Raw genomic sequence first — 18,916 nt, 5'->3', positions numbered from 1 at the left:
GAGGAAATGGAGGTGTGATTGATTCTTTGCATGACTGACTAAGTGTGTGAGTAACTCCATGGATGAGTGACAGTCTGTGAGTGTCTGTTTACACTGAGTGTATCTAAGGTTATATCAGAGTCTGAAGAGGTTCATCGTATAATCACATGAATGATGTCATCAGTGATGTGATAAGTAATGTAAAATGAGATGTCATCAGTGATGTCATCAGTGATGTCATTTGAGATGTCATCAGTGATGTCACTGACCATGTCATGAATGATGTAATATGTGACATCATCAGCAGTGGATTGCGGGTGCGCGATATATAGTTAGCGCAACTAACTATATATGCGAATTTCAATGGTTTTGTGAGTAAATTAAGGTTTTGTAAATGCTAATTCCTAACTATATATGGTCTATAACCTATGGTTTTTTCAGTGAATTTTCAAGGTTTTGTAAATGCTAATTCCTAACTATATATGGTCTATAACCTATGGTTTTTTAAGTGAATTTCATTGGTTTTTTAAAAGCTAATATCAAAACCTTTAAAATGTATTCTTCTTTAAATCTTAAAATATATTTTACATGTTTTTAATACAATTTTTTTTAAATTATTTTTATTGTTTCGCTCCCGGTTAGCTTCCCGTTAGCTCAATTTGGAGCCGCGACCCGGTCCGCGAACCGGTAAACGTTCCGTTTGCGTAACTGTTGCGTTAGAAAACAACATCGTGACGCGTCGCGTCAGCATGACGTTTCGCGTTGTCGCGTGATACGTCATATGACGCGCCAAGTTAGCGTACCCGGAAGCGAACAGGGACGCGGCGCAAAGCGCGTAACGTAAACACAGCAGGTCATGTGACTTGGTAATAACACTTTTCATTGGTTCATTTCACTTTTGGTTTCCTAATGATGTAAGACTAGGTCATGTGATCTAAAATTAACACTTTTCATTGGTTTAGAACTATTGTTTTTCCCAAATGATGAAAACCCCTCCTTCTTTCCTCACTCTGACTTTCATCTTTGTGAGAGAAAGACCCTTTGTTATCAGTGAGCAATGGCTTCATTAGTAGCTTCAGCTGGTTCTTCCCCACCACCTCCACCACATCCAAGGAAGAGAGGACCACCTGCTGAAGTTATAATTCAGCAAGAAGAGGAAGAAGAGGAAGAGGAGGAAGAGCAGGAAGAGAGGCAGTTTTTGTCTGAGGAGCCCAGGAGGTCTCATCGGAAAGAAAACTATATTTGGCAATTTTTTTAATTTCCCCGGGGCCAAAAGAAAGTCAATGCACGGTACGTAACTTGCCTTATATGTAAAGATAGACTGTCCAGAGGGACCGAGAAGAAGTACAGTTACGGCAACTACACAATGCATCGGCACATGAGTAGGTGGCATCCTATCAACTACAGTGCTGCGCAGTTACGTGACGAGCAAGATAATCCCCCTTCGATGGCCAGAAGATCAGTAGTACAGGAAGTGACGGGACCAGAGGCGAGGGAGATGGTCCCAAATATACAAATGAGGTTCGGGGAAATCAAACAAGTGTGCGTGCGTTGCAATCAGTTTATTTGCTACAGAGAAAGTAGCATCACTCTAATCAACAGAGCTATTGACAATCATGATTCTCCGAAACGCCCCAGAGAATAAATTCTTTTTTTTTTTGTTGCTCCTGTTGAGCCCTTTACAATGAATCATTTTCGTTTCCCCCCAAAAAAAAAACCAAAAAAAATATAAAAACGTTCAGAAAATACAAAAAACCTAAAAAAAAGTTCAGAAAAATAATAAAAACAACAAAAACAATAAAAAAAAAGTTATTTTCAGAACTACCTCCCCGTTATAAAAAAATTGGTAGAATATTTGGAACTCTGCCAACCTCTATTTCTCTTAGTTCGCTTCCGGGTTCGCTCTCCGGTACGCGAACCGGGAGCAAACCAAAACATTTTTTTAAAAAAAAGAACAGTAAGTATAAGGGAAGGAAACAGACAGTTATGTTAAAAGAAAGACAGCTATAGGGAGTAAACTAGAGATACTGTTACCCGCAATCCACTGCTGATGATGTCACATATTACATAATTCATGACATGGTCAGTGACATCATCAGCAGTGGATTGCGGGTAACAGTATCCCTAGTTTACTCCCTATAGCTGTCTTTCTTTTAACATAACTGGCTGTTTCCTTCCCTTATACTTACTGTTCTTTTTTTAAAACAAATTTTTTGATCAGTCAGAAACAGTGACAATAATAGAGACAGAGTGAGTGAACAAGAGTGAAGAAGTATGAGAAGAGAGGGACTGAGAAAAATAGTGGAAGGAGTAGAGTAATTAAGTAATAGACAAAGGAATGAGAGAAGTAGCAAAGGCAGGAAAGTAAGGGTTAAAGAAATGAAACAGTGGAACTAATAGAAGTTAAATGTGATAGAAATATAACAAAAAGAGTACAAAACATTTACCTTATAATTGTCGTTAAGTTAGTCATTTGTTATTTTTATACTTTCAATCTGTGAAAGAGAGAACAAACATTTGAAAAATATTAAAACATGTTTTTAAAAATTAGAAAAGACAAGGGAAAAGATTGAAGGACAAAAAGTTTTTCAACAACTTTGACACTTACAGAAGCCTCTGCTTCTCCATGCCCCTACACAGTCCTAAAAATATACATTTTAAACTAACAGTATCTTGATGCAGATGAAGTGAGTCCTATCTTGCAACATGGTGCATCTTTTGCATCACTGCTGCATCGGTTTCATGTGGCACGGTTTTTTTACAGCATAACACATCAGCCTAGATGCATCAATTTGCAATTTTGTCGCCTTATAGCAAAACTTTTCCACTGCGTCACAAAAGTGACGCACAGTGGCGCAAAAGAGGCATACACCTATCATAAATCTGTCCCTAACATGTTAAATGATTGATTCAGGATGACGATAAGGTGTGGCCTCTCCAAAGGTTTGTTTAAGGTGAGGCCTACTCAGGGTTTCATATCAAATTTATAATAATAAATAATACATAATAATAATAGATAATACATGTGAAGGCCTACCAATTAAGTAAATCATGTCCACTTCACTCTTGAACAAAGGCCAGACCTCTTCTGTGTCCGTGGGCAGACCTAAACTTCATCTGCACAATGTCATTTGTAAACTTAGGAAACACAGGTGATGTAATTGAAAAACGTGAGAAGTCGAGGAAGCATGTAAACAAATCTGTTTCAGCTTACATGAGAGACCATGGAATGGGCTCCATGTACAACAATAACTTGCGTTACTACATGCAAGATATCTACAGAGGAGATGGAGTTCACTTCTCAGATGAGGGCAACAGAATTTTCATTCTGAATTTAAGACTGTGCATTGGTACCTACTTATAAGTACCTAAATGTACCATAATCAATCCCAAAAGCTCTTCTCAGAGCTACCCTACATCTGATCACTCACAATTATTATTTTTTTCTAACTTTTTTCACTAATTTTCAACAAAGTACACTCCCCGGGGCGCTACCCGGTACGCGAACCGGAAGCTAACCTCGCGGAATTTCATAAAAAAATGTTTTTTTTCGCACATATAAGCCTCCTCAGCCACCCTCAGAAAACCTAGGGGGTCAAGATAAGTCTACCATGCCCCCTTCTACCCATTCTGAACATTTTTTGCCCTCCATCTTGTATCTTAATTCGACCGAAACACAAAATGGTGGACTCCCGTAACGCTTCAGGTTCGCGTACCAGGTCGCTCCCCGGGAAGCGGTCCATCAAAAAAGGTGGGAAAGTAATTTACAGAAAAACGACTGGAGACACTCTCACCAAATATAGATTAGCTCATACTACATACCAATCCCTTTCATTTTCACAAATTTGATTGAAATTCCATTTAGCCATTTAGCCTGTAGACCTCTCTAAATACCGTGAGGTAAATTACTTCACAAAACACATCTGAAGTGTTGGAATTGACAACCAATGAAAATGTTACTTTCATTTTCTACTTTTATTACCTGACATTTGATTGGTTATATACCTGAATATATATAAAGGAAGAGAAGGAAACACAGCCATTTTGACTACTACTTCTTGTTGTACATTTCAATTGGATTTTCACTAATCACTTCAACTTCTTTGTAAAGGTAAGTTGTTATTTTTAAAACTGAAGTATATTGTGCACTATAAGTTTATATGGTAAACTTTTTCTGATAGTTATATACTATCCCTCTGTAGTAGTTATAGATTTAGATAGACTTCTCTGTTATAGTTATGGATGGAGTTAGGCTTCTCTTGTATAATTATGAATTTACTTACGTTAAATCACATACACTTTTTTATATTCCTACTTCCACTCTGATACTATACACTGCCCAAAGATAAATTCACTGATAAAAACTGCCTATCTAAAATTAATCCCAACAGTGCCCTATCTCTACTAATATATATTTTTTTTATCCAAATTTCAGGCAAAATGGAAGGCGAACACAAAGTTTCATTTCAAATTGACCTGCAGGAGAGCAGCCAAGAATTAATTGATCCAAATTATATAGAATTTATGGATGAAACTTGGGACCAAGAACTACTGCAATGTGTGCAAGCAGTAGATGACCTCCTTCAAAATGAGGACATTTTACACCCTCATAGATTACAAACTATGTTCAATGAAAATAATGACATTTCAGACAGTGAAATGTTAGAAAGTTTATTAAATTTTGAAACACAATCACAATTATAAATAATTGCTTAAAAAATAAAGAAATTCAAAAAATAATCAACAAAACCAACAATCAATTAACATACAGTATTTGAAAAGTCTATCATTCTTTTTTCCTTATAGTACGCTCCCCAGAACGCTTCCCGGTTCGGGAACCGGGCGCTCCCCATGCAAAAAAAAGTGAGGCCAACCGCCCTATGGAAATTAACATTGGAAAAACGTGTTTTGGGACCCCCCTTTTTTCTCGGCCCCCCCTTGACGAACCCCCCCCCCCCAAATGCTCAGAAACAAAATGTTCCATATTCCTGAAAATTTCAGCCAATTCCGTCCACAAACGCCAAAGTTATTAGACATAGATTTTTCAAAAATCCCATAGGGAAAAAATCCTAACTATATATACCTACTGGCGACCGCCAGTAGGTAATTAATATATATATACATATATATATATATATATATATATATATATATATATATATATATATATATATATATCCAAGCTCACGTGTAAAAACACACTGCACTCTCGGGGTGTTCAGTCCACAGATTTTATTTTCACGAGGACGCGTTTCGGCGTGTCTGCCTTCTTCCAGCTCGTTTGATAGTGCAGACAGGCCAGCGAGGAGGTGCTTTAAACGGCAGGGAAGCATTCCCATTGGTCAATGCAATCACGGGGAAAAGTCAATGTCTTGATTGTTACCAGATGGTACAGGAAATCCCCATGGTCTCGGGCGGTTATTTTCAGCAATGTTATAGTCTGGATGATAATGACAGCCTCGCCAGAGACCCTCCGATGTTCCCTTCGTTGCACAACTGTTCAGTAAAGCACCTATCAATCCGTTGGCTTGCCTGCTGGACACCCCATCGTCAGACCACGCAGCATCATGGTTCACGGGGCAGGGGATGGCATATATCCGTGGTCCCTTCAATCTGAATGATTGACGCATTCACGACTCCATAACCCAGAATGCTGCGCTGGTGGTGCAGGGCGTATGTAGTTCTGTACTCCACTCCTAATTCCACCAAGGACGCATTCTGCACTCTTCTCGACGGGTGCGGTTAAAATGGTGGTGGGTCCATTCCAAATATCCAAACTCACGTGTAAAAACACACTGCACTCTCGGGGTTTTCAGTCCAAAGATTTTATTTTCACAAGCACGCGTTTTGGCGTGTCTGCCTTCTTCCAGCTCGTTTGATAGTGCAGGCAGGCCAGCGAGGAGGTGCTTTAAACGGCAGGGAAGCATTCCCATTGGTCAGTGCAATCACGGGGAAAAGTCAATGTCTTGATTGTTACCAGATGGTACAGGAAATCCCCACGGTCTCGGGCGGTTCATTTCAGCAATGTTTAAGTCTGGATGATAATGACAGCCTCGCCAGAGACCCTCCGATGTTCCCTTCGTTGCACAACTGTTCAGTAAAGCACCTATCAATCCGTTTGCTTGCCTGCTGGACACCCCATAGTCAGACCGCAGCATCACGGTTCACGGGGCAGGGGACGGCATATATCCGTGGTCCCTTCAATCTGAATGATTGACGCATTCACGACTCCATAACCCAGAATGCTGCGCTGGTGGTGCAAGGCGTATGTAGTTCTGTACTCCGCTCCTAATTCCACCAAGGACGCATTCTGCACTCTTCTCGACGGGTGCGGTTAAAATGGTGGTGGGTCCATTCCAAATATCCAAGCTCACGTGTAAAAACACACTGCACTCTCGGGGTTTTCAGTCCAAAGATTTTATTTTCACGTGGACGCGTTATATATATATATATTACCTACTGGCGGTTGCCAGTAGGTAGTTATAGTTAGGATTGGCTACCGTAGGAAATCCGCAACATTCTATTGGGAATAACTCTGGCGCTGGTTGAGGAATTTGTGTGTAATTTTCCAAAATTTTGGCCAGCTCCACTGCGCTCCTTCCCTGAAAGTTTCGGGGGGATTCAAGAAGTGGGGGTTGAGAAAAAAGGGGGTCCCAAAATATGTTTTCTCCATGTTAATTTCCATAGGACAGTCTGACAAGTCTACAGCTTGAACCGCTAAAAGGAATTACGCCAAACTTGGCAAAATTGTAGGGACTGGTACGCAGATGTGCCTTTGCTATGTTTGGTGAAAATTGCTCCAGTGTTTTTTTAAAAAATTAACTTCAAAAACACATATATATCTATAGGCGCGCTGCTGACGCCCACCGGTGCGCGTACCGGGGAGCGCACCCAGCGCGCTACGGGAGTGCGCGAGCGGAAAGCTGATTGGCTGTCGGGTGTCTGTCAACATTCTAAACAGTCCGGAGAGTCCGCCATCTTGTGTCTTGGTAGAATCAAGACACAAGAGGTGAAAAAGAAAGGGGGGAAATAATTAAAAGGGGGCAGAGTAGACACCCCCTGACCCCCTAGGTTTTCTCAGAGGGGCCTAGAAGGACCCTGAAGGGCAAAAAAAAAATTTTTTTGTTGAAATTTTTGCGGGGTAAGCGCTGGGTTCGTTCCCGGGTACACTCTTCGGTTCGCGCACCCTGAGCGCACCATGGGGAAAAACAGTGTGAAAAAAAGAGAAAAAAAATAAAGTAGAGTGTTTAGAGGAAAGTGATGCATTGCTGGAGTGTGTCAAAAAAATGATGCAACTCCAGCAATGTATCCTTTCAAATGGGGCTAGTCCCATGTGAAAGGGCCTGCGCCAGTTTTCCGCCTGCTGTGAGGCAGGCGCAAGAAAAGTAACGTAGTGAAATCTCATAGATCTCACTGCGTCACTTCTACGACCTTTTCTTGCATCAATATGCCCCCTTTGCATACATTACACCTGGCGCAGGTATAATGTGGCGCAGGGGTTTACAAAGTGACGCATCTATCTAGATGAGTCACTTTGTAAATATGACTCAACAAGGTGCATTTTTTACACCACTGGTGCGTCACAAAAAGTGATGCACCTGTGGCGTAAAAGTGACGCATGGCTTCATAAATTAGGCCTTCATTCTTCTACTCATGCGTCATATTTAATGTATGACGCATTATGTCGCAAGGAGTTACAGATACGTCAGTATTTCTGCCGTATCTGTAAGCGCAAAAGTGATGCATTGCTGGAGTGTGTTACAAAAGTGACGCAACTCCAGCAATGCATCCTTTCACATGGGGCCAGCCCCATGTGAAAGGGCTTGCGTCAGTCTTACGCCTGCTGTAAGGCAGGCGCAAGATTTTGACGCAACGGTGTCCTAAAAGTGCCGCAGTGAAATCTCATAGATTTCACTGCGTCACTTCTACGACCCTGCCTTGCGTCAATACGCCCCCTTTGCATACATTACACCTGGCGCAGGTATAATGTGGTGGAGGGATTTACAAAGTGATGCATCTACGTAGATGCGTCACTTTGTAAATATGACTCCACAAGGTGCATTTTTTACACCACTGGTGTGTTAAAAAAAGTGACGCACCGGTGGCATAAAAGTGACACATGGCTTCATAAATGAGGCCTTCAGTCTTCTACTCATGCGTCATATATAATATATGACATATTATGTTGCAAGGAGTTACAGATACGTCAGTATTTCTGACGTATCTGTAAGCGCAAAAGTGATGCTTTGCTGGAGTGTGTCACAAAAGTGACGCAACTCAAGCAATGCATCCTTTCATATGGGGCCAGCCCCATGTGAAAGGGCTTGCGTCAGTCTTACGCCTGCTGTGAGGCAGGCGCAAGATTTTGACGCAACGGTGTCCTAAAAGTGACGCAGTGAAATCTCATAGATTTCACTGCGTCACTTCTACGACCCTTTCTTGCGTCAATACGCCCCCTTTGCATACATTACATCTGGCGCAGGTATAATGTGGCGCAGGGGTTTACAAAGTGACGCATTTACCTAGATGCGTCACTTTGTAAATATGATTCAACAAGTTGCATTTTTTACACCACTGGTGCGTCACAAAAAGTGACGCACCGGTGGCGTAAAAGTGATGGATGGCCTCATAAATGAGGCCTTCAGTCTACTACTCATGCGTCATATTTAATGTATGACGCATTTTGTCGCAAGGAGTAACAGATACGTCAGTATTTCTGACGTATCTGTAAGCACAAAAGTGATGCATTGCTGGAGTGTGTCACAAAAGTGATGCAACTCCAGCAATGCATCCTTTCACATGGGGCCAGCCCCATGTGAAAGGGCCTGCGTCAGTCTTACGCCTTCTGTGAGACAGGCGCAAGATTTTGTCGCAACGGTGTTCTAAAAGTGACGCAGTAAAATCTCATAGATTTCACTGCGTCACTTTTACAACCCTTTCTTGCGCCAATATGCCCCCTTTGCATACATTACACCTGGCGCAGGTATAATGTGGCGCAGGGGTTTACAAAGTGACGCATCTACCTAGATGCGTCACTTTGTAAATATGACTCAACAAGGTGCATTTTTTACACCACTGGTGCGTCACAAAAAGTGACGCACCGGTGGTGTAAAAGTGACGCATGGCTTCATAAATGAGGCCTGCAGTCTTCTACTCATGCGTCATATTTAATGTATGACGCATTATGTCACAAGGAGTTACAGATACGTCAGTATTTCTGACGTATCTGGATGCGCAAAAGTGGTGCTTTGCTGGAGTGTGTCACAAAAGTGACGCAACTCAAGCAATGCATCCTTTCACATGGGGCCAGCCCCATGTGAAAGGGCTTGCGTCAGTCTTACGCCTGCTGTGAGGCAGGCGCAAGATTTTGACGCAACAGTGTCGTAAAAGTGACGCAGTGAAATCTCATAGATTTCACTGCGTCACTTCTACGACCCTTTCTTGCGTCAATACGCCCCCTTTGCATACATTACACCTGGCGCAGGTATAATGTGGTGCAGGGGTTTACAAAGTGACGCATTTACCTATATGCGTCACTTTGTAAATATGACTCAGCAAGGTGCATTTTTTACACCACTAGTGCATCACAAAAAGTGACGCACCGGTGGCGTAAAAGTGATGGATGGCCTCATAATTGAGGCCTTCAGTCTTCTACTCATGCGTCATATTTAATGTATGATGCATTATGTCGCAAGGAGTTACAGATACGTCAGTATTTCTGACGTATCTGTAAGCGCAAAAGTGATGCATTGCTGGAGTGTGTCACGAAAGTGACGCAACTCCAGCAATGCATCCTTTCACATGGGGCCAGCCCCATGTGAAAGGGCTTGCGTCAGTCTTTTTTTACCCTTCAACACCACCTTTCTTTTACTACATTTTCTTCACTTATCCACATTCCCCATGTTCACTCTCCTTCTCCTCACTCTCATTCCCCACACTCACCTTCTTTCAGTCCCCCTACTTCACTTCCCTTCCCCTCTCGTCCCTTTCTTTGCTTTCTCACTCATTTTCCTTTACTCTCTCACTGCACTCCACTTCAGTTACTCCTTTTGAATTTGTTAAGAATATAGCTCTTTTTTGAGAACTGGAGGTAGTTCTAATAGGAACTGTTTTTTCTTCTTTTGTTATGTTTTTTTCAGAACAAAAACAGGGAATGCAAAACTGCTCAACAGGAGCAAAAAAAGGGGAAAAATTAGGGCTGGGGAAGGCAGCGGTGTTCTTGCCTCTTGCGTGCAATGAGCTTGATGCTCTGCTCACCATAGCAAAGCATTTCATCGCATTGCTTGCACTTTATAGTAATGTCACTAAAAACAGGTTGAATGTTCGGAATCATCTCCAATTCCGCTGCACGTCCTCTCCCTGATGTTGTGGCTCCTCCTGTAGATGTAGCGGCACCATCCCTTGGGGGATTACGTGCCAGGTCTCGGACAGGGCATAGTTCTGGGGGTGCCTGCGTTGGACGTGGCGAATCATTGTCGAATTGCCAAAACTGTACTTCCTTCTTGGGTCTCCTTGGGAAAGCACAGTTTGGCAGATTTTGCATTCAACTTTGAGAGCATTCACCTTTTTTAATCCTTCAGGTATTGAAAAAAACTTTCAAATAAAATGCTCCTTGACCTTGGGCTGAGGAGGCTCTTCCTCAAGGAAGCCATCTGAGTCCTCACTACTGCTGGATGGTCTAGCTGCCATTCTTTGCACAAAATGGTAGGACAGAAAAAAACAGGTCTTGCTGTCTCCAAAGTGAAAGAATAAATGAAGGAAATGGGTGGGGTTTTCATTAGTTGTAAAAAAAAAACATTAACAACCAATGAAAAGAGTTATTTTAAGGTCACATGACTTGACACGCTTACGCTGCGCGAACCGGAGTGCCTCCGGGGGCGCTTACGCGGCACAAACATAAGCGCTTCCGGGGGCGCTTACGCGGCACGTACGTAGGCGCTTCCGGGGGCGCTTACGCGGGCGCTGACGCGGCGCATCTAAATGACGTTTTGCTAACATTACGAAAATACGTTTAAAGTTGTAATACGGGTATTTACAATCAAAAATACTACTTTTATAAGTATGCTACTGAATGTCTTGCATTATTATTTAGTTAAATACATACTTTTTTTTCCGCGCGAAGAAATGGCGCTCACGCTGCGCTCTCGGGTGAGCTTACCGGTGCGCGCACCCTGAGCTACCCAAGACAATATGATAAAAAAAAATGAAAAATACATTGAAAAAATATTCCTGTGAAAAAAAATAATAATAAAATAGTTATAAAAAACAGGTAATAAAAAAAAATCAGTTTAAAAATCGTAGGTTACAAACTCGATATACAAAGGAATTAGCTTTTAAAAAACCTCTGAAATTTACTGAGAAAACCATAGGTTTAACACTCGTTATAGTTAGGAATTAGCATTTAAAAAACCTTTGGAATTCACTGAAAAAACCATAGGTTTCACACCAGTTATAGTTAGCTGGACATTTTACTCGTACAAAACCATTGAAATTCCCACGTTATAGTTAGTTGGACTCACTATAACTTGCGCGCCCGCAATCCACTGCTGATGATGTCACATATTACATCATTCATGACATGGTCAGTGACATCACTGATCACATCACTGATGACATCTCAAATAGCATCACTGATGACATCTCACATGACATCACTGATGACATCACTGATGACCTCATTCATGTGATAATACGATGCACCTCCTCACACTCTAATCTAACTTTTGATATATTCAGTGTTAAACACAGACTACCATTCCAGAAACCATTGACACACCAATTCCAGTTACTACAAACGCACTCACTGATTCCTAAGTGTACACACACATCCACTCATTCACCCATACAATGACTCATACATACAGTCACTCATCAATACAACACTATCATAAGCACTCATACACCTATAGAGATACTCACACACTCTCACTCATCCATGGAGTTACTCACACACCTAGTCAGTCATGCAAAAAATCAATCACACTCCCATTTCCTCATCTATACAGTTATACACACATAACCTTACTTATTTAAACATATACTAACACATACTTTCTCTCTTTTACAATCACTGATACAAGTTCACATTGATCTATACAGTCACTTATGCAATCACAGGCTCTCATGTATAGTTATTAATATATGCCAACTCCCACATGCACTGTGTTTTACATATGTACTTACTTGGACATGTAGCACTGAGATATCCATTCACTCATCAACACACCCATGCACACAGTCAACCGCCCATACAGCTGTTTCCACAGGCACTCTTGAACCCATACATCAAGTGAATCAACTGCTCACTCATCTATGCACAGAGTCACACACCTCTCAGCCACTCCCACACACACTCACCCTCATATACAAATACTTGGGCAACCAATGAATAACCCATATAGTCACTTATATAGCTACTAATCAACACATGCAGCACCTTACACAACAACAGACATGATGATGCACACATTCAGACAGTTTAGTCACTAACCTATGCATTCAGTAAGACACATTTAATCACTCACTCATACAGTCTGTCACGCACCTACTAAATCCTTCATCCACACACTCATACATACACTCAATCTTCAATATTTAAAACATATTTTAACTTTACAAAAACACACATTCACTGGATGATGTCATCAGTGATGTCATCAGTGATGTCATCAGTGATGTCACTGACCATGTCATGAATGATGTAATATGTGACATCATCAGCAGTGGATTGCGGGCGCGCAAGTTATAGTGAGTCCAACTAACTATAATGTGGGAATTTCAATGGTTTTGTATGAGTAAAATGTCCAGCTAACTATAACTGGTGTGAAACCTATGGTTTTTTCAGTGAATATACAGATAGATAGATAGATAGATAGATAGATAGATAGATAGATAGATAGATAGATAGATCAGTCCATTTACATACATTTGGAGCTTCCTTCCTTATTTTTACACCCATTAATTTTGTTTGTTTGAGTTAGATTTTCTAAGTTTTGAATATAAGAAGCAAGAGAAGAGAAGTGCATTATTTCTCAACCTTTTCCCTGTTTTGGCACCTGTTTCAAGTCGCAGTTAATTTGTGACGCAAAGCCTGATCTGACTTCTTTGGTAGATCGGGATGTGTGTCAAAACCAATGGGTGTTCACCCCAGTAATACTACGTTGATGCCAAGCGGGTTTGCACTGTGAAAACGGTACTGTTCCAGCGCAAAACACCCTTTGTGTTTGATCGCAAATGGAATGCGGTACTTTGTGTCATTCGGGCATCAGCACATACAAGCTGGGCCCTAGAATGAAAAGATTAATGTAAAGCTGGCCAGTCGTTATATACCTTGACAAAATCTGATGTAAGAGACCTCATTGAAGACACGTGGCACCTGTTTCTTAGTTTCGGATGTGTTTGTTAGGCTAAAATCTAGTTTCCCCTCGGGAAGGCCACAGGTGCAATGTAGTGCATGGCTTCCTAAGCTTCATTTTGATTGTTTTCAGTGAATACGTGCATTTTAAAACCGATGGGCCCCGATGGGAATATAGCACAGAGGCAGTGGGATGCCATCTGAGAGATTACAAACATTATTTGTAAAGGTTAATTGGCAGTGTCAGCTCTTGAACACACCTACCTCATTTACTACGATAGATGTGCTTAGTTTTAAATGCAGTCCTCTCTGGGACCTTCAGCCTAAAAACAGCGAAAATGCGCTGACAGTTCCGACCACGTGCAGAGTTATTTTTCCAGGCTGTGCTTTAGTAAGTAGGAACACCGTGAAATTATACGTTGTATGTCTACATTTCCCATCAGAAAAAGTTTATTTTATATTATAACGAACCAAAGACCTATGATCCGCCTTTGATCGTGAAATGAATGACCGTTTCTTTCTCATATTTGCACAGATGTATTTTCAAACTGGATGGCCCTTACGATTGCTACATCAGGGGCAGGATCACAAAACATTTTGACTGGCGCTAGTTCATGTCCTTGATGGTAAGTTAATGAAGTGTTTGCACCAAGCGGTTTTAACTACCTCATTGTCGATTCTTAATTCATAGAGGTGGTAATGGGTGACAAGAACTTTTGTGCACATTTGTTGAGTGGTATTTGTTGTGGTTGTGCTGTGCTCTGTTCTTTATTATGCTGCTTTTTGTGCCGCATATTGCGCTGTAATTGTGTTGTATTGTCCTGCTGTTTTGTTTTGACAGTTTTGTTGTTATGTACCCTGCTATGTTTTAAATGTGTAGTTATTGTGCTTTGAGTATGTTATTGTATTATTCTATGTTGTTTGTTTTTTATTTACTTTAGCTATGCCAACAAAGGCTGCTTTTCCAGTCAAGCACAGAACATGCATGAAACAAGCAAACATTTTTCTCGCCTAAGGTGGTAGACTAGTGCTCCCTAAGCCCCCTCAATTACTTAAAACACCAGCCAGTCCAGATCTGTGGCTGAGACTTGTGACGAAGACTTGTGACGAAGTGTCATCGTCACTAATTTGAACTTAATGAAAAGTTAACTTGTACCACGCTTACTTATATGTGAGTACACATTATTTTACATTTAGATTTAGTGAAACAAGTAATTTATATGTTTTTGATTAACTATAGGTAACATACTAACATCAGTGGCCCAAGGAGATAAAAGAAAATGGATCATTGGTTGACTGGGGTGTGAGCCCTAGTTAAGCATCAACCAGAATCCAGCCAGCATGAGGCACAAGCCAACTTTCCATTAACCTGAGCTCAACCCTCTAGTAGTTTGGCACAGAGCAATCAGGCTTAACTTAGAGGCAGTGTGTGAAGTATTTGTGCTTAAGCTTATGGCCTCCCTAAACTTCGAACTAACCCCGGCCTGCTCCGCCAAGTCATTGGGTGTCTTATTGGACCCTAACCTGAACATGAGCTCACACATTAAGGCTACTGCAAGGAGTGCCCATTACAAATTAAAACTACTCAACAAAATCAAGCCTTTCCTCCCGCTTGATGATCTCGAGACTGCAACGCAAGCCCTGGTTCTATCCAGACTAGATTACAGGAAATCTACCCTCACAGACTCAGCAAAATCTCACTAAGCCCCCATGTGAACCACTATAAACGCAGCAGCAAGGATGGTCACTAGAGCTAAAAGGCACAATCATATCACCCCCTCCCTGAAAGAGCTCAAATGGCTCCCTATTGAAGCTCAATGCCAGTTCAAAACTGACTGCCCTACCCACAAAGTCCTTCCCACTGGTAAACCAGTCTACCTGGAAGCCAAGCTCACCAAGGCAAGACAGGCAAGAAACCTGAGGAACACCAACAACCTATTTCTCATTCCCCCAAGAGGCACAAACAAAAAGCCCTGGCCTGCTCCTTCTCAGGCAATGACCCCAAAATCTGGAACTCCCTACCAGCAGATCTCAGAACTAACCCCTCCATCGTGACCTTAAAAAAAAACCTCAAGGATCTCCTCCTCACTCGGTACATTTAACCTTCAGCTCAACACACCGTTAACTACCATCTCCATTTTGATATGTGTCTGTTCTCTCTTATTTCCTGTGTTACTTGTTGAAAAGCGCTCTGATACCCACAGGTCCTGCCAGGGCTATATAAAACTCTCTAAATAAATAAATAAATAGAATACGTGCAAAACTTCAAATATTTATAAAGTGAAAATGCTACATCTAAAGGATCCCACACCAAATTTAAAAATAGAACTTTCTTTAATAAATAAATAAGACCAAAACAACAAACATCCAATTGGTAGGACCAGAGATATACAACTTTATACAATATATTTCTATACTCCTTCAATGGATCCAAGTGGAATCTCCCAAAAGGCTCTGTCCTGGATAAAATCTTTACTGACTGACAGGAGACAAACAGTAGCCCTAGGGCAATTTTCATCAGCAGAAAGACCAGTGACACTGGAAGTCCCACAGGGCTCATCCCTTGGCCATGCACTATTTAATATCTATATGCTCCCCTTATTTCTCTGATAGCCTCATTTGGAATTGCTACCATATTCAGTGCTGAGGATACTCAGCTTATTCTATAACTAGATAATAGCTCCTTGGTTCTGAACAAAACTTTCAAAATTGTTTCACCGTCATCCTGTTGATGCAAAATAATCACCTTAAATGCTACACAGATAAAATTGAAATCCTCTATTTGGCAAGTCAAACCTGATCTCCCTGATCCAATGGTGGCCGAACTCTTTGCCCCACCCCTTGCCACAGTCGAAGTCGCAAAAAGCCTAGGGTTCAAGCTCTAGCAGTAGCAGGAATGTGCTTCAATCTAAATAAATCCCTTAAAATAAACGTTAGCCTCCTTTCATTGGCCTCCAGGAAAACGGTTACCTTCGTTCTAATCTCCTCAAGGTTTGACTATTGCAAGTCTTTATGCAGGATCTTCCAAGCAGCTACACCATAAGCTTCAGATGGTACAATATGCATCTGCTAGACTAGTATTGAAACTCCTCAAACAAATGGAGCTCAACCTCAGCAAGGCTTATAAATCTACACTGGCTACCAACCCACAAGAGGATCCTATTCAAGATCCTCTTACTGGTTTTCAGACTCTTCAAGTCCACCGGCCCCAAATACCTCACTGCTCATTTCAGCTACTAAGACTCAAGCCAATCTTTTGAAGCTTCACTCTGGGTTTATATGGTATCCAAGCTAAATGCTAGTGTGCTTGTTTGTGAGTGACAGTGCACTCTTGTTAATATTGATAAATATGATGTCAGTGTATGCCATGATATATGTATGTATAACAACAAACATACATCGCTGTTGTCCAATCCACCCAATATGACCATCCCATCAAACCGGAGTCATAAATACGTGGTCAGGCAGGCCTCGTGACCTAGGCCTCAAGCAACTGATTGACAGATCACAGGTGGGGTGACATGGAACCCTTAGACAAACGTGCAAACAGGAAAACCCAGATTATTCTCACAGATAGGCAGCAACACTACAATGGTCTTAGAGATTGGCCTCAATAAAACACATTTGGCAGGAGGGGCACATGTTCCCAAAACACTATAAAGTCATATGCCACCATAAGTTAGGAGCACTCAGACAATCAGTGCACAGCATGCACTCTACACACAATATTCACGCACTCCCCATGCCAGACATCTGGACACGTACCCAATGGCCTCACATTGTTGTCATGCAAGGTCGAGACCAAAAGTGATCCCCATGCTAGGAAAGGTGAGGGTTGTTTAGTCGCATGGACCGTTGAGCAAGACACAGACAGTATGCTTGATCCCTGGGTGTTATCCAGGGGGTGTTCTCACAACTTGGACCACTGAGCATAGGCTCTAGGTGTGATATGGAGCCAACATCTCGATCTCATTTAGGAATTTTCTTAGTGCTATTGATTTCTTTACACTGGTAGTATCTGAAAGAAGTGGCAGGTGTTCGTCGCTTGGACCACTGGATGTGACACAGCCGGTATGCATGACCTCTGGGTGTGACATAGGGTGTAATTTGAATGTTAGGGAAATATTTGGACCTTGAAGAGTAAGTAGCAGCTTCTGTTTGGAAAGGAGTGCCTGCAGTTTGTTGAGATGCTCTTTCTTCTCCCCATAAATTGTTGCTATCTATCTCCCTGAGCTGATATTCACAAACTATCGGGCTCACTTAGTTCCGTGTACTGCACAAAGCCTCCTACTGTCATTGAGTAGCATGCACTAGGAGCGGGCTCAACCTTTTTGGACAAGGTCATTATTGCTTCTATTTTCATTGTGGTTTTTCAATTGATGCTTTTTTTCTTGATGCTGATAAATTATTGCAACTGTATTTCATATTGCATGTTATGTCTTGTTAGCATTTCTATGTGTGTATGAAGAAAATGCCACTTTTTATATCTGCTATTCCGCTGCTAAGTTTTATGTATTGTAAAAGTCTGATAGATGCATCTTTGACCAAAAGTTGAGCTCATAGTATAGTAGTTATTGCTGGAATGATCCCTTGTACATTTTCCCCACGATTAGAGTAGAATTTAGGATTCTCTTAAAAACCTTGAGAAGTTAGAAGTGCACTAAATCCCTTCGAAGTTCCCAACTCATCATTGAGCCGCCTTTGACCTGCATGCAAACTAGATTTCCACACAGACTAAAAAGCTAGATAAATGTAGCTGTGAATGGCACACACACACACACTAAGATGCTTGGTTTCCCGTGGCCAGAGATGAGAACCTTGACACCAACATAATAGAACACACAAGGACACATATCTGGACCAAGTATGTAGGGCAGAAGAAGGCTAGAAGAGAGGCAGTGTTAGAACTGTGGGTCATCTTCAAGGTGGCCCGACCTGCAATTCTGTCCCAGAATCCGCACGCAAGGTGTCTGCACCTTCCTACCATGCACAGGCACAGAGGTGCTCTCTCTAAAGCCTGTCATCCAAAGGGACCCCTACCGTACAGGAAACCACTAGATCTAGGGCAGGAAGGTTGCCAGATCGGCATACCCAGACAACTCCGGCCTCATCCCAGTTCGATGCCAGGATTCCCTGAAGTTTGAACCCCCATCCACCATTTACAACCCACTAACAATGGGAGCCTGCACTCCAACCCATCTGGTAGAGCGCTCTCATGTAACTGGGAGTATTTTTAGCAATACTAGATAGTGATACCATCAGTGGAGGGGGAGAAAAGAGGACCCCAGCCCTCCAGTCCGGCACTAAGGGGTGTCCCACAGGGTACACTCTCCCAGGGTATGCCCAGGCAGTGGAAGAAACAACAGGAAGTGAGTTGAATGACAAGTTTATACCAAAGAGAACCACCCGCAAAACAGAGCAAAGGAGGCAGTCTAGGTAGGAGTTAGAGGAGAGAACCAGTTGCGAGTAGAGAGAGAGCTCTTGCCTGGGAGGCGCAAAGGGAGAACAGATCCATGCACCCTACCTGGAGGAGAGCGGAACTAGTTGCTGGACCCGCACGTAGGGGAGCCTGAGGTAGGACCT

This window comes from Lissotriton vulgaris, chromosome 12 (assembly GCF_964263255.1).
Source record: "Lissotriton vulgaris chromosome 12, aLisVul1.2, whole genome shotgun sequence".
Lineage (NCBI taxonomy): Eukaryota > Metazoa > Chordata > Amphibia > Caudata > Salamandridae > Lissotriton > Lissotriton vulgaris.
This window is presented reverse-complemented; position numbering follows the sequence as displayed.